General features: G+C 31.3%; 1 protein-coding gene across 5 annotated transcripts in view; it reads left to right on the plus strand.

Moving 5' to 3' along the window:
• Positions 1-6,232: 6,232 nt before the first annotated feature.
• LOC142319125 (uncharacterized) overlaps positions 6,233-15,701 on the plus strand; it is a 223,095-nt gene continuing 213,626 nt past the window's right edge. For 3 of the 5 annotated variants that reach the window (XM_075356059.1, XM_075356060.1, XM_075356062.1), the window contains exon 1: positions 6,233-6,403. The gene's annotated coding sequence lies outside the window, so the exon portion shown is untranslated. The remainder of the gene's footprint in view (positions 6,404-15,701) is intronic. The other 2 variants (XM_075356064.1, XM_075356061.1) reach the window with 1 other exon arrangement.

Below are 15,701 nucleotides of genomic sequence, written 5' to 3' on the forward strand. Positions count from 1 at the left end.
AGGTATCAGTTGAGAGCCAGACTAAGGAATGATTCCTGAAAGAGGGCAGCAGCTCTTTCAGTAGTTGTTAAGGGCGTAGGTCAGGACAACTTAAACGGCCATATCATCACTCAGTCCTCTGAGTATTACGCAGCTGAAAGCAATGGAAAACTACAGCTGCTTTGTTGTAAGAAAATATAGCTCTCTACAATGTAGCAATGATGGAGGCGCCTTCCTTGGTAAAATATTCCGGAAGTAAACTAGTCCCCTGTTTGGATCTCCGGGTGGGGTCTACTAAGAAAGGGGTCACCAGAAAATTAAAAAATAACATTCTACGAGTCTGAGCGTGGAATGTTAGAAGTCTAAAAAAGATTGGTAGGTTAGAAAATTTAAAGTGGGAAACGGATAGGATAAATGTAGATGTAGTAGGAATTAGGGGGGTTTGATGGGAAGAGGAAAACTACTTTTGGTCAGGTGATTTTAGAATACTTAACTCAGCTTCAAATAATGGGAGGCATGAGTAGGTTTCGTAATGAACAAGAAGATAGGAAAAAGAGAAGAGTATTTGAAAATGCATAGCGATTGAATCATTGTAGTAAGGACAAAATCAAAATCTAAATCGACAACAATTCTTAACATCCATATGCCTACAAGCGCCCATGATGATGTTCAGGTAGAGTGTGTGTACAAAGAAACTGGCAAAGCAATTAAACACATAAAAGGAGATGAAAATTTAATTATAGTTGGAGATAGGATTGCAATCATTGGAAAAGGGAAGGAAGAAAATATAGGGGGTGAATACGGGCTGAGCAAAAGGAATGAAAGAGGGGACTGACTTGTAGAGTTTTGCACGAAGTATAATTTAGTAATTGCCACCAACCAGTTTAAAAATCATAATAAAAGAATATACAGATGGAAAAAGCCAGGCGATACTGTAAGGTATCAGATAAATTACATCATGGTTAAGGAAAGATTTAGAAATCAACTCGTTGACTACAAAACTTACCCTGGAGCAATCATTGATAATGACCATAATTTAATGATAATGAAATGTTGATTGGGATTTAAAAACCAGAAGCAAAGGTGTCGGATGAATCGGTGGAATTTAGAGAAGCTTGAGGAAGAGGAGGTAAAGAAGATTTTTGAGGAGGACATCGCAAGAGGTCTGAGTAAAAAACATAAGGTAGAAAATGTAGAAGAAGAATGGGAGAATGTTAAAAAGGAAATTCTTAAATCAGCAGAAGCGAACTTAGGCAGAACAAAGAGAACTGGTAGAAAACCTTGGATTTCAGACGATATATTGCAGCTGATGGATGAACATAGAAAATATAAGAATGCTAGTAATAAAGAAAGTAAAAGGAACTATCGACAATTAAAAAATACTATAAACAGGAAGTGCAAACTAGCGAAAGAAGAGTGGATTAAAGAAAAGTGTCCAGAAGTAGAAAGAGAAATGAACATTGGTAAAATAGACGGAGCATACAGGAAAGTTAAGGAAAATTTTTGGGTACATAAATTAAAATCTAATAATGTGTTAAACAAAGATGGTACACCAATATATAATACGAAAGGTAAAGTCGATAGATGGGTGGAATATATTGAAGAGTTATACGGAGGAAATGAATTAGAAAATGGTGTTATAGAGGAAGAAGAGGAAGTCAAAGAGGATGAAAGGGGAGAAACAATACTGAGATCTGAATTTAAGAGAGCATTAAAAGATTTGAATGGCAGAAAGGCTCCTGGAATAGACGGAATACCTGTAGAATTACTGCGCAGTGCAGGTGAGGAAGCGATTGATAGATTATACAAACCGGTGTGTAATATTTATTAAAAAAGGGGAAGTTCCGTCAGACTTCAAAAAAGTGTTTTAATGATATCAAAGAAAGCAGAGGTAGATAAATGTGAAGAATACAGAACAATTAGTTTAACTAGTCATGCATCAAAAATCTTAACTAGAATTCTATATAGAAGAATTGAGAGGTGAGTGGAAGAAGTGTTAGGAGAAGACCAACTTGGTTTCAGGAAAAGTATAGGGACAAGGGACGCAATTTCAGGCCTCAGATTAATAGCAGAAGGAAGGTTAAAAAAAAACAAATCAACATACTTGGCATTTATAGTCCTAGAAAAGACATTCGATAATGTAGACTGGAATAAAATGTTCAGCATTTTAAAAAAAATTAGGGTTCAGATACAAAGATAGAAGAACAATTGCTAGCATTTATAGGAACCAAACGGCAACAGTAATAATTGAAGAACATAAGAAAGAAGCTGTAATAAGAAAGGTAGTCCGACAAAGATGTTATCTATTCCTTTTACTTTTTAATCTTTACATAGAACTAGTAGTTAATGATGTTAAAGAACAATTTAGATCCGGAGTAACAGTACAAGGTGAAAAGATAAAGATGCTACGATTTGTTGATGATATAGTAATTCTAGCTGAGAGTAAAAAAGATTTAGAAGAAACAATGAACAGCATGAAGTCCTATGCAAGAACTACCGCATGAAAATAAACAAGAACAAAACGAAAGTAATGAAATGTAGTAGAAATAACAAAGATGGACCACTAAACGTGAAAGTAGGAGGAGAAAAGATTATAGAGGTAGAAGAATTTTGTTATTTTGGAAGTAAAATTACTAAAGATGGACGAAGTAGGAGCGATATAAAATGCCAAATAGCACAGGCGAAATGAGCCTTCAGTCAGAAATATAATTTTTTTTACATCAAAAATTAATTTAATTTTTGATGACATTTTTGATGAATTTTTAAGTGACATATTCGAGTCCCATGATTCATAAAATGGAAGAAAAAAACATTGTCTAACAAAATTTGAGGTATTTTTTAAAAGTATTCTTTATTACAAATCTAACTGAACTGAAATGTAATTTTTTCGTGCTTAGTTTTTCTCCATTTTCATTTCACTTTTTGGTTAGGTCATGTTTATTATTGTAAACATATATATATATATATATATGATATATGATATATGTATATATATATATATATATATATGTTCTACATAGTTTGCTGATTGCCGACTTTTCCAGTTCTGCATACTCTTACAAATTTTGTGATGCTATATCATCAATTCCTACTGCTTAATATTTGTTTAGTTTTTTCAGAGCCCTATGAAATTCAGATTGCAACATGCAGTTTCTTCAGAAATAAATATTTCATCAAAATATTTATTCTGAAGAAACTGCAAATAAATATTTTGATGAAATATTTATTTTTTTCTTTCTTCAACACTTAATCAGATAATTTTCTCCTCTTTTCATCCATTTATGTATTCCTTCCATTGACCAAATCTGTAGGTAAGCAAAACATAATTTACTTTAATATAGGTTCTTGAAATAAAGTTCAGACTGACTTCCCTGGGGAGGGTAGCCTCTCAGCGGAAGGGGCATGGACTGCCAGAAGCGGCGGTCCATGTGTCCTAATGATGCTGGGAGGACCCCGGAGGGAAACTCCTGTTGAGGAGTAGATAGGGGGGCAGAGACTGCTGCCACGACGCCCTCTGGTGACTGCGTATGCTTAATTGCTGAACCAGTTGCCAGGAGGGGGTTTAAAAAAAAAAAAAAAAAGACTGACTTCCCTGTGGAGGCCAATGGGTCAGGTATACATGGTTACAGATATTTTTAAAAATAGCCTTACAATTAATCTTTCCTCAATCTTTATTATTGCAAATTAAAAATAAAACATCCACTCTACCATGCTTCTAAATTAATAAATATTTGATTCTGATTGCTTGAAAAATCAAGAAAATCTGTAGTTGGCTCTCTACTATACTATAATTGAATGGGATATTCTAAGAGTTGTTTTTTACAAGTCTTCTTATTTGATCACAGCTTTTATTTGAAGAGCCAAATGATGGGTGTTGCTATTTAAAAATCCTTAATTGCAACACCACACTATCACCCCCAAAAAGACCAAAATTTCATTATTATCATAAAAAGGGTAGATTAATTACACAAAAATTCTCCAGAACATTGCAAGTTTCCATTTGAACCAGCTCTAGAAGTAAAGAAATAAGTTGCAAAATTTGGCTCACTCTGTATATATATTAACCTTTTCTAATTATTAGTTCATTATTAGCACTTCTTTCATTATCCCTGTTTTGTACTTTTTCTGCTTCTTCCAGATAGAATTTTTTGTTATCAATGATTAATAACTTCAGAGGTACACAGTATCTATCTAAGTCATTGCAGTAATATGCCAAGCTTTGTGTTTACATCAAATAAGATGATATAATTTTAGAGCTCGTCTTCTTATAGTTTATTTTGTTTAATGCAAAGGTTTTTAGGATCCACATGTAACACATATTTTGCAATCAATAAAAAATGTTAATACAATATTATAACTTTTCACCTGCTGTGTTTCTCTTTTATTATATAAACAGAATATATATATATATATATATATATATATATATATATATTTGTGTGTGTATGTGTAAATATAAGATGTTAGGATATTTTTACATGAATACTTCTTTATAGTGCATCTGAATAAAACGTTTTAGTTGAATGAAAGTTGTGTATTTTTAATCCACTTTACAATGTTACTTGCATTATACCAGTTTCTTTAAAAAAATATATACAGAACCTATCCACTTTTTAACAGGTTTAACCTGCCATAGACTTTTTGTTCTTGTAGATTCTCTTACTATAAGATTACTAATTGATAATTGACTCTTTTTGTAGATTTTTCCCCCCCCCAGTTTAATTAAACAGTATTATTTAAAAAATCATTGATAAGTGATTTATTGGGTGTGAAAAAATCTTTTTAAATAAGTTGCTTGACGATTTTTAAAAATTGGCAATAGAAGGATTTTAAAACCTTTCCTAAAATGCTGACATATTCTGCCAAATCACATGAAAATAGTTATAATCTAGTTTGGTAGATGTAAATATATTGTTATTTGCTTAAGTAATAAATTACTTTTTGTTTTGAGAAAGGTACCGGTAGCACATTCTTGAACATAAAAAAACGGGTTGGTGAAAATTCTTTATTTACTAAACGTACCGTGATGCGTGTTCATGGGCGTCGAACAATGATGCGACAGCCTAATTTAATATTTTGCAAAACTCGTTCCGACTTTTTAGAAAGTGTCCCAATGTTTTATAGGCGATTTTTATTTTATATTAAATTATACAAAAGAAGAATTATAGATCAAAATTATCTTGTCAAATAAAGAAAAAGTAAACTTGGGCGACTTTGCATTGACACGTCGGTTGCTAGAATACCATAGCTACGACTTTAGAAGAAATTGATTGTTTCAAGACAACGTGAATCAGACTAAAAAAAATCACAGGATTTTTTTTATGTTTAAGCTTCTGAGGTTCAGATCCTGGTAAAAGTTTAGTTACTTTATTTTATACGGATTTGAATTCTAGTCAGGTGGATACCGGTACACTTTGGTGATTGGGGGTTAAATTAACCATAAATCTCAGGAATGGTCGGTTTGGGTCTGCACGAAACTACACCTCACTTTCATGTGATATTCATCTCATAAGGCCATGGGGGGTTGCTTATTGTTCACTACATGAACAGTTTGCAACGTACACTTCTTGTAATGTATGAAATGATATGCCTGACCGGTACCTTCTGTTTTCGTTTTAATTTAAACGATTTTCGGAAAAGAATGCTAATAATTTATGATAACAAAGATATCGTCGAAATTCCACATACAAGCTTAGTAGCAAATTAAATTATCAATTAATAGCTAAATGTAGAATAAAATTTAATTTTAAACTACTACATTACAAAGTGTCTATTTCATGTCTAACAGAATATATTAAAATTTGTCGTCCAAATTAACTAAATATTTCTATCTATTATTGGACGAGATATTGATTACCAATCATATCATTGCAAAATTATATTTTTTAAAAAAGAAATAAAAAACGAAAGATTAAAGAAATCTTCGAAGTGGCAATGATTATTATGATTTAGAAGAAAAATAGTAATCTAAAGTAAAAAGTTTATCGAAGATTAATAATCCGATATATGTAGTATTAATTTAAGAAAAATACTAAAAAAAAATATATGTATATTTGCATCAAGTTAAAACTCTACTATTCATAAAAAATTCGAACAACTTATATTAAAGATCAACCAATTTATTATTATTTACAAATTCTAAATATATACAGACATATGTTTGAAAAGTTATCAACAAGTGACGAAATAAACAAAGCAGTGGCGTTGGTTAGCTAGAAGCTGTCAGATGACATGTTAACTCTAGTTTTGTTGTCACCGTAAGGCAACTAGTGTTAAGGTTGTAGTGAAAATATGATGTAAAGTATCTATGTTTTCGATTCTTACTAACTAATATGATGTGTTGTGATATTAAATATTTAAAATAGTTACAAAAGTGTAATTTATTCCTATACTACCAGTTGTAGTTTATATTTTTTAATTTTGGGTAAGTTCGCCAAAATAAATAAACTTTTAGGGTTTTTGAAGGATATTTTTTTAAATTACATAACTAAACCATTAATATAGCTGTTATATGAGTGACATTAAAAGAATCTGTTGAAGTGAAAATTTTTTATTGGTAAATAAATTTTGCGATATTGAAAGATCGTTTCAAGTAAAGAAAAAGAGCAGAAATTTATTTAAAGTTTTAAGATAACGTTTTGAAGTTCTTAATCAAGAAAACTGTTTATTCATGCACGCATCTATTTATAGATTTTTGACAGAATTCTTTTTCTTTAATAGTATCTAATTTTAGAAACGCTTAGTACCTTTAATCAATTAGTAATATTTATATTGTTCAGATTATAAGTATTTATGTGAAAAAAGCATTTTTGAGAAAATAAGATTTTTTGAAATGTGAGATCTGCAGTTAAAAATTGTTTGGAAAGGAAATGTTTGATGTAATTTAGAATTAAAAAAATGGATTTGTTTTGTGGCTCCTTAAATTTATAACTATTAACTTTCATTTTACTTGTAAAAGATTGTATAATGTAACATATTAAGGAGTTTTCAGTATCGCTCAGGTGTTTTATACTATGCTGAAAGTTGTAGTAGAACAATATATCCAGTTCATATTAATTTATTGTTTGACTATCAGGCGAGATGATATGATTGCATTGTTACTGATTAATAAAATTTTTCTTCAAACTTTTATTTATTGAAAATAATTTGGCTGATTTTTCTTAAATTTATGTTTTGTAATTGACACTGAGTATTATTTTGTTACATTTTGCAAATTTAATATTCAATAATGACCCGTCAGGTTGGTCGAGTGGTGAACACATCTTTGCAAATCAGCTGATTTTAAAGTTGAGAGTTCCAACGTTCAAATCCTAGTAAAGGCAGTTAATTTTATATGGGTTTGGATACTGATGTTTGGTGGTTGGGTTTCAATTAACCACATATCTCAGAAATGGTTGACCCGAGACTGTACAAGACTACATTTCACTTGCACTCATATATATCATCCTCATTCATTCTCCGAAGTAATATCTAACGATGATTCGTGGGGGCTAAACAGAAAAAATATTCAATAATAACATTATGTACAAAACTGAATTTGTATGGTTTTCTTAAATCACAAATTTTACGTCTGCATGCTTTGCAGTTATTATTGAACATAATGTAAAAAGAATTTGGTGATGTAGATTTATTACTTTTACATTAAAATTGCTGGATTGCTAGGCATCATATTGCCCTTTGACATTGTGTATCAATTTATATAATGCTAGATCAGAAAACATGCAGTGGAACATAAGTACCAAAAATAAAATTAATATATATACAAAAATAATCAAACCTGTTTTAGTTTGTTATTGTCATAAGTTACTCTCTACGATTTGGTTAGGTTTTCTTGGTCTTATAAACATTATTTTTAATGTATTTTTGTTTTCTTGGGTATTAATTATATTATTATTTATGTATGTAAATTTATTTGCAGTTTTCATGTACCTTTTTCCATGCACTACTCATTTAGGTGTCCATTATGGTCTGTAGTATTGTAAAAAAAAAAAATTACTGTAGATCTCTTTTGGGAGTTTTCTTTCATTGATATTTTTATTAGGTGGTAGGTACTGTTTTTAAACTATTTTTTTTTGTAATTATAGAAATATTTCTGCACAACTTCCCTGTCTGACTTGGTATTTAGGCTGTTTGTTTGCAGAAGTAAAGGGTGGTAAAATCTTTTTTTTTATAAAGGTGTTACATTAAGTTTTGTAGGTTTGTATAGGGTAGATGTTACATTGTGTGTGATGTTTTAGTCAGGTTGTACCCCTCTTATGTGGTCTAGCAAAAAAATGAAACTGACCCTTTTTTCCAAAAATTTTATTTTATTTTTCTACATCAATGTTATTATCATCTTCAAAGTAATTCCCTTGGACAGCTGTACGTTGGTGGAGGCGTTGTTTTCATTCTTGTTGGAAGATGTCATCTAGAATTGCCAGATTTTTTCCGTTAAGCGGCAGCATTTGCATTTTGTTGGGAGTAGTAACATATCTTTGTATGGGATGGAATAATATAATAGCAGCATGGCGTATCATTACTGCCATCACCATTCCATAATTAATTTATTTACAAAATCCATTCTTCAGAAATCATTCATGTGAGTTGAATACTTCATTCATGTATTAAATAAAATTAAAAATACTAATTTGTAAAAAAAAAAATTAAATTGAAGAAAGCAATAACATTGTAATCAGTTGAATACTGAATTGTTATTGCTCTGACAATAATCTACCCCAGCCAAGTTGCAGTTTTGCTGGCAATATGCAACAATGATGTCATACCAGCCTACATTTAGGCATATTTACATTAGTCCCTACTAAAACACAAATCCTGCCACCTAGCAGAAAAGGCCTGAATTGCCGTTAGTACCTTGGGTTTGTTCCTTTGGATTCTTGCAACAGTACTGATGTCCTTTCAAGTGGGTTTTGATAGTGGGTAACAAAAAGTCAGATGGACTAATTCAGGCAAGTAGAGGTCTGCAGAACCACTGGAATCCTTTTTTTTCTTTCAAAAACTGGTTGATAGAGACAGCTGTATGATAGGGTTGTCATGGTGGAGCATCACAAGTGTTTTTCTGAGCCTTTCAAGGAGGAATTCTTTGGTAAAGAATTTTGCTAACAGTTTGCTCTTTGGCACAAATTCTGTGTGAGCAATCCCACTAGTGGACTTGCTTTGCCGATTCGAGCTTTCTTTGATTGAGGAGAAGTGTAGTGTACGACTGGACACTTTGTTTCTGTATTGTACTCGAAAATCCATGATTCATCATCAGTGATTACTCTGCTGAAGAAACCTGGTTCATTTTTGATTCTGTCAAGATGGTCAAAGCACACATTCTTCCGTTTGCCTTTCTGGTCAGTGGAAAGGTTTTTTAGTACCAATTTGGCACATACCTTTCTGATGCCCAAATATTGAGTCAAAATCTGATTAAGGGTAAAATTATTTAGTTTAACACACTACTCACCAGTCTCAGTTAGTTGATGTCTGACTTCACAGGAGCCCTCACTGTTTCCACATTTTTCTCACTTTTTGATGTCGAAGGCCTCCCTGAGTGAGGTTCAGCTTCCACTGTTTCCTAGCCCCCCAAAAATGCTTTGTGCCATCAAAAAACTTGTGTTCTTGATAAGTAATGTTCCCCAAAGATACATTGCAACTCTACATAGGTCAAACTTGTGGATTCTTCAAGTTTAAAAAAAAAATTGATGATACACCATTGCTCCAAATTTTGCTGTAACACATTGCAAAAACACAACTTCACTTATCATACTGTCTAGGGTCTAGTTTCAACCACACAAAGTTGAAACTGTTGCTGAGGTGCTGGATAGATGTTGTGAAACAGGAGCCCCAATGATCGCAATGATCATTATTTTTCTGCCCCACCTCTTATGTACTCATACATATTCAGAAGAAAATTACTGAATTGATAACGTATAGAATCATTTTTTTGTCAGTTAATTATTTTTCAACGTAATTTAATTAAATAGTTAATTTTAAAATATTTTTCATAATTTATATTCATATAATTATCAAATGGATATCTGCTCATGTATTAAAGTAAGCTTTTGCTCTTTTTGGAGCTTTTTAACACTGTTTTAATCATTCTTCATCATATATCCTTTCCCATTTCAAGTTGTTCTGATTAAGCTTATGTCTCTCTTTTTCTGTTTAGCCTCCAGAACCACCATAGGGTATTATTTCAGAGGATAAAAAAGGATTATATGTATGAATGTAAATGAAGTGTAGCCCTGTACATTACCTCTTGTTTACTTTCCACATTACCCTCTTCATTTTTCACTTTATTCATTTAATTCTTTTCAGTCTCCATGTTCACATTTCAAATGCTGATTCTTTAGTTAATCTTTTATCATTCCAAGTTATTCTTGAACTTTTTGGTATTTTCATTAGTTTATCTCATTTGAAACTGTTGAGTGCTTTTTACAAAGTTTGATAAAAAAATAAGTGGAATTTTAGTTTGTCTCAAAGAATCTTTATTCATTCGTCCATCAATACTGATTTTGTCACCTTCAAATTATTTTTCAGATATAATACATTTGTGTCAGTGCTTTCCCCAATTTTTAAAGCATCTCTGGAATGCAATTTCTGGTATGGTGTTTAGCTCCTCTAGCAATTTTAACTTTTTCTCTTCAGTGTTGACAAAACATCTTCTTTCATGGCTCTTTTCAGCTTGGGGAGTAGGATAAGTCACAGGGGGCCATGTCTGGTGAGTGTGGAGGCTGAAGTATCACAAAAATGTTATTTTTGGCCAAAAATTCATGAACAAGCAGTGAAGTGTGAGTAGGTGTGCATTATCGTAGAGCAATTATCGAGAATTGTTTTGCCACAAATCATTTGCTTCTTGAAAATGGCATAGAATTTCAGGTAGTAATACTTATTAACTCTGTGATAGTGATTCAGTGATTTTCCATAATCATTTTCTTCATATTTTTGCTGTTGTTGTGCTTGGATCTTCAGGTTGCTCATCATCTTCAAGGCCCTCTTGAAAATGTTTGTACCACTTCTGAATGCTTGTTTTAATCATAGAAGAATTACCAAAAGCAACATTCAATATTTTCGATGTGGTGTTGCACTTTATTCCATTTTTAAAGAAAAATTTACTGCAAATTCTTTGTTCCATTTTCCCACAATTTAAGAATTGCCAATCATATATACCAAAATACATGTAAGCGTTTAGATAGTCCAACAATAAACTAAGCATCCAATATGGCTGCCAATGTAAACATACGTTTGGGACAAATGTGCCAAAAAAAAAATTGTTACTATTGGACTTATGCTGTCTGGGAAATTTAAACGTTACAGGTATTTTTTTATTAAACCATGTATATATCTATAAAACATACACGCATTCCTTGTACTCTTTTTGGACACCTCTCACCAGTTGTTCTTATTAATATAATTGTGTTCTTTATTATCATTTCTGAATACCCTTTCTGGATCCATATTGATCTTCAGTTATTATTTGTTCCATTTTTTACATAGTCTTTTTTCTAGAATTCTCAGAAGAATCTTTGTTTCTTAGAAAATTACATTTATTGTTCTGTTGCCTAATCTGAACACTTTACTGCCCTATGATTTTTGGGAATAGAATCATGACTATATTAAGAAAAATCTTTATGGCCACATCCCATCATTGCAGATTACATTTTCATCACTACACTTTTGTATAACACTGTGCAATTTCATTAGTGCCTGTATTCTTCTCTATTTATCCCTTGTTTTGATTTATTTTTTTATGGTTCTTACTGTCATTTTTTTTTTTTTAATTTTCTGTATCTAAGCATTTATCTGCAAGCTACCTCTCCCTTATTTTTAGTGTTGTTTTCTCAATACTATATTCTATTTCTATATATCTGCTTACCTTTCTCATCCTTGTAGTTCTTTCATTTTCCTGCCATTTTCCTTGGTCTTTCATTTCTCTGGAAACCAATGGCTTCATCATTCTTCTCTTGATGAAGCTTATTGTTTTTTTAGCATTTTTGATGTATGTTCATCCAAGATTCATTTGCACTTATGTTTTTTGTGTTTCTTCTCTTCAGTGTTTGAGCTAACCTCACCATTATACTTTGTCAGTTGTTATTTTTACCAGATTCTCTTTTTTTATACTGTTTTAGATTTCTTCAATACCACTTTTATTCTGCTACCAGAGAGGTATGATTGGAATATCAGCTTCTGGTAGTCCATGAAGCTTTTTAATCACATTTCTAAATCTTTTTATATTTAAAAAGATTTAAATTATATAGTAAATTTGATATCTGTTTTCTCCTGGTGATTTATATGTTTATAGTCTTCTTTTATGTTTTTAAACTAAATATTTGCTGTGAATATTTTATTTTCATTACAGAAATCAATAACTTGTTCTCCTTCTTTCATTCCATACCCGAATCCATCCATGATTTCCACTACTTGTTTTTCCTGCCCTTCCCTTACTGCAGCATTCCAATCCCCCTTTCCAATCCTCAACTCAATATTTACCTTCCTTTTCCATAATTTTTTTAACTCTTCATTCATTACTTCACTGCATCATATTTTTATTAAGTTATTGGTAAGTACACCTGTAGTAAAAGCTAATCTCTTGGGTTCATTACTGTCCTGACTGCAATTGTCCCATTATTACTAAAATTGTCTTGTTTTATTTCCTGAATAATACATTATAATACCTTTTCTACTAATTTCACCATTTCTCTTCCATCACACTTCATTTAACTAAATTATATCCATTCTCTTCATTTTTATCTCTTTTTAACATTTTTTAACTTATCTACTTGCTGAAGTGTCATTTACATTCCTTATCTATCTGTATCCTGTATCTTCTTTCCATCTCTTACAGGCTTCTTCTAGCAGTCGATTGCTCCAACTTTTCATGCTGCTTCCTCTGGAAATCTCTGGGGAGTGATTTTAATTTTTTCAATAGTAATAAAATCACATAAATAAATTTTTATTCTAATTGGAATGTAAAAATAGATTATGTAGATCAGCAATCACTATGAATAGTATGAAATACTATAGTAATCACTATATTTATAATTTTAAATCCCGCGGCCACTAATATGACATTTTTTAAAACGATAAATATGTTTGTTAAATAATGATTCAAGAAAATTTTATTAATATGAAATGCACCTATTTAATATAACAGAATTATAAATGCTTATTTAATCATAACAAAATCTATAAAGGTTGTTTAATTGTAACAAGATTATTAAAGTTAGAATAATTATTACAAAGTTATTGAAGCTTATTTAAGTATTATACATTTTTAGTGTGATACTTGTTCCTGCTTGTTTGAAAAAAGCTTATGGATTTTTGGCTGCAATGATGTTACTGCAAGACAAAGAACTGTATTTATTTTTAGCCAAGACACTATATTTTTTAATTGCTGTGACAAATGAAAATGTTTTTTTCGCGCATATATGTTGCTGAAATTTGAATTAAAATTTTCATTGCTTCTTCACTCAGCCATGGGTATTCACTTTTATGGAGACCCAAAAGTAAGGTGACTGGAATTTACTTTGAAATTGTCATTTGATGAGTCTGTTTTTCATCAACGATTAAATTGCTGCCTTCAATGTTTGCTGTAAATGGATCTGTTACCCACATAACATCACATATTATGACCAAAAGATTCTGTGAGTGATTGTAACTGCTGTTGTCAATGATTATCACATGCTACTTGACATCCTTTCTTATATATTCATCAAGATTTGAAAAAATTTGCAGATTTTCTTCAGCCAACTGGATTTGCCACTGTAATATTTTCTTTACATTTTGTAGTAGTTAACCTTGTAGTGTGAACATGTCCTTGCAAGGATTGTTTAGTTCATTTAACAACAAAAAAATATCTGTCAGTTATGCAAGCTTGGCTACCAACTCACCATCAAAAGAGAGTTCTAGAAATTTTGGATTATCTTGCTGCTGGAAAAATAATTTGTTGTGTAGGGTGAATAGCTGTCTTAGTATTTTGCCTCTCCATAGCCATCCCACTTCAGCATGAAGAAGAAGGTGTGTATACTGAGAACTTATTCTTTGCAAAGTGCTTCAAATATTCGAGTATTGAGTGCTTTGTATTGAAATTCATTTATAATTTTAATAACATTCGGGTAGTTCTGGGGTTGTATTTTTTGTCACAAGTTGCTCACGATGTATAATGTTAAAAATGTAATTATTTTGTAACACAATTATAACTTTGTAATTTTCAAATTAAATAAATGTAAATTTTCATTAATTCCAAAATATTTAATAGAGGAAGCCTATGCCATGATGCTAAAATTTGGGAGAATCATCAGTACTAGTATAGTTTGCTTCCACTTAAAAATCACCTGTTCATAATGTGTGGACTAGAATTAAATATTTGTTGTTTTCTAATCTCTTTGATTGTATAATTTTAATTTCCTGAAGTTTTAAAGATTTCTTTTTTAGAAATAACCATTTTGTAGTGAAATCATCATGTCTTTTGATGAGGAACATGGATTTTTATGGTGTTTTGAGTATGTAAGATGAATTTAGTGAGTGAAAAATAGTATACAATATATTTTTGTTTTATTTTTAATAAAACATAAAAATGAAAATAATGTCCAAATTATTCTGCAGACCACCAAAATTTTCTCATTACCAGTGATCCAGCACGGTCCACCATGGACCATGGGTTGGTGACTGCTGATGTAGATAATATCTACAATATTTATAAATATTTACAATATTTATAAATTATAAACACAAAAACAAATTATAATATAAAAATAGAAGTGAAATCCATAAATTATTTAAATATAAACACATGAAATAATATTTTTTAAATACATTGAATATAAAACATTATTACAAAAAATATATTGTTATTATAATTATTATTCACATTTCAAAAGCTGATATTGAAAACTATCATGAGCTTATATTTATGTGTTTGTTATATGGGATGCGGATAAATTGTGTTTTCCTTTTTGTTTCATTAACAGAGTAGTATTGTTTCGATAAAATAAATGCAAGTATATTTTGCACAAAATGTTAATTTTAATTATATAATTTGGTATTTCTTGACAATTTTTTTGTATGCAGAGTGCAAAATAAAAGGGAAACAAACAAATTATTTATGTCCCAGCACTGTGATACTGGCTCACCCGTCTATGAAGCCTTTGACTGTAACTCCATTATATTGCCTTGTATTTCCTTTTTTTTTAATCATATATTTTTAAATATATGGCCTCCTCTATGAATCATGAGACCTTGCTGTTGGTGAGGGGGCTTGAGTGCTCAGTGATACAGAGTAGCTGGACCGAAGGTGCAACCATATCGGAGAGGTATCTGTTGAGAGCCAGACTAAGGAATGATTCCTGAAAGAGGGCAGCAGCTCTTTCAGTAGTTGTGAGGGGCGTGAGTCAGGACGACTTAAACGGCCATATCAACATCACTCAGTCCTCTGAGTACTGCGCAGCTGAAAGCAATGGAAAACTACAGCTGCTTTTTTTCCAAGAAAATGTGGCTCTCTGCATTTTCATATAGCAATGATGGAGGCGCCTTCCTTGGTAAAATATTCCGGAGGTAAACTAGTCCCTCGTTCGGATCTCCGGGTGGGGACTACTAAGGAGGGGGTCACCAGAAAATTAAAAAATAACATTCTACGAGTCGGAGCGTAGAATGTTAGAAGTTTAAAAAAGGTTGGTAGGCTGGAAAATTTAAAAAGAGAAATGGATAGTATAAATGTAGATGTAGTAGGAATTAGTGAGGTTCGG

This window comes from Lycorma delicatula, chromosome 2 (genome assembly GCF_047948215.1).
Source record: "Lycorma delicatula isolate Av1 chromosome 2, ASM4794821v1, whole genome shotgun sequence".
Taxonomy (NCBI): Eukaryota; Metazoa; Arthropoda; class Insecta; order Hemiptera; family Fulgoridae; genus Lycorma; species Lycorma delicatula.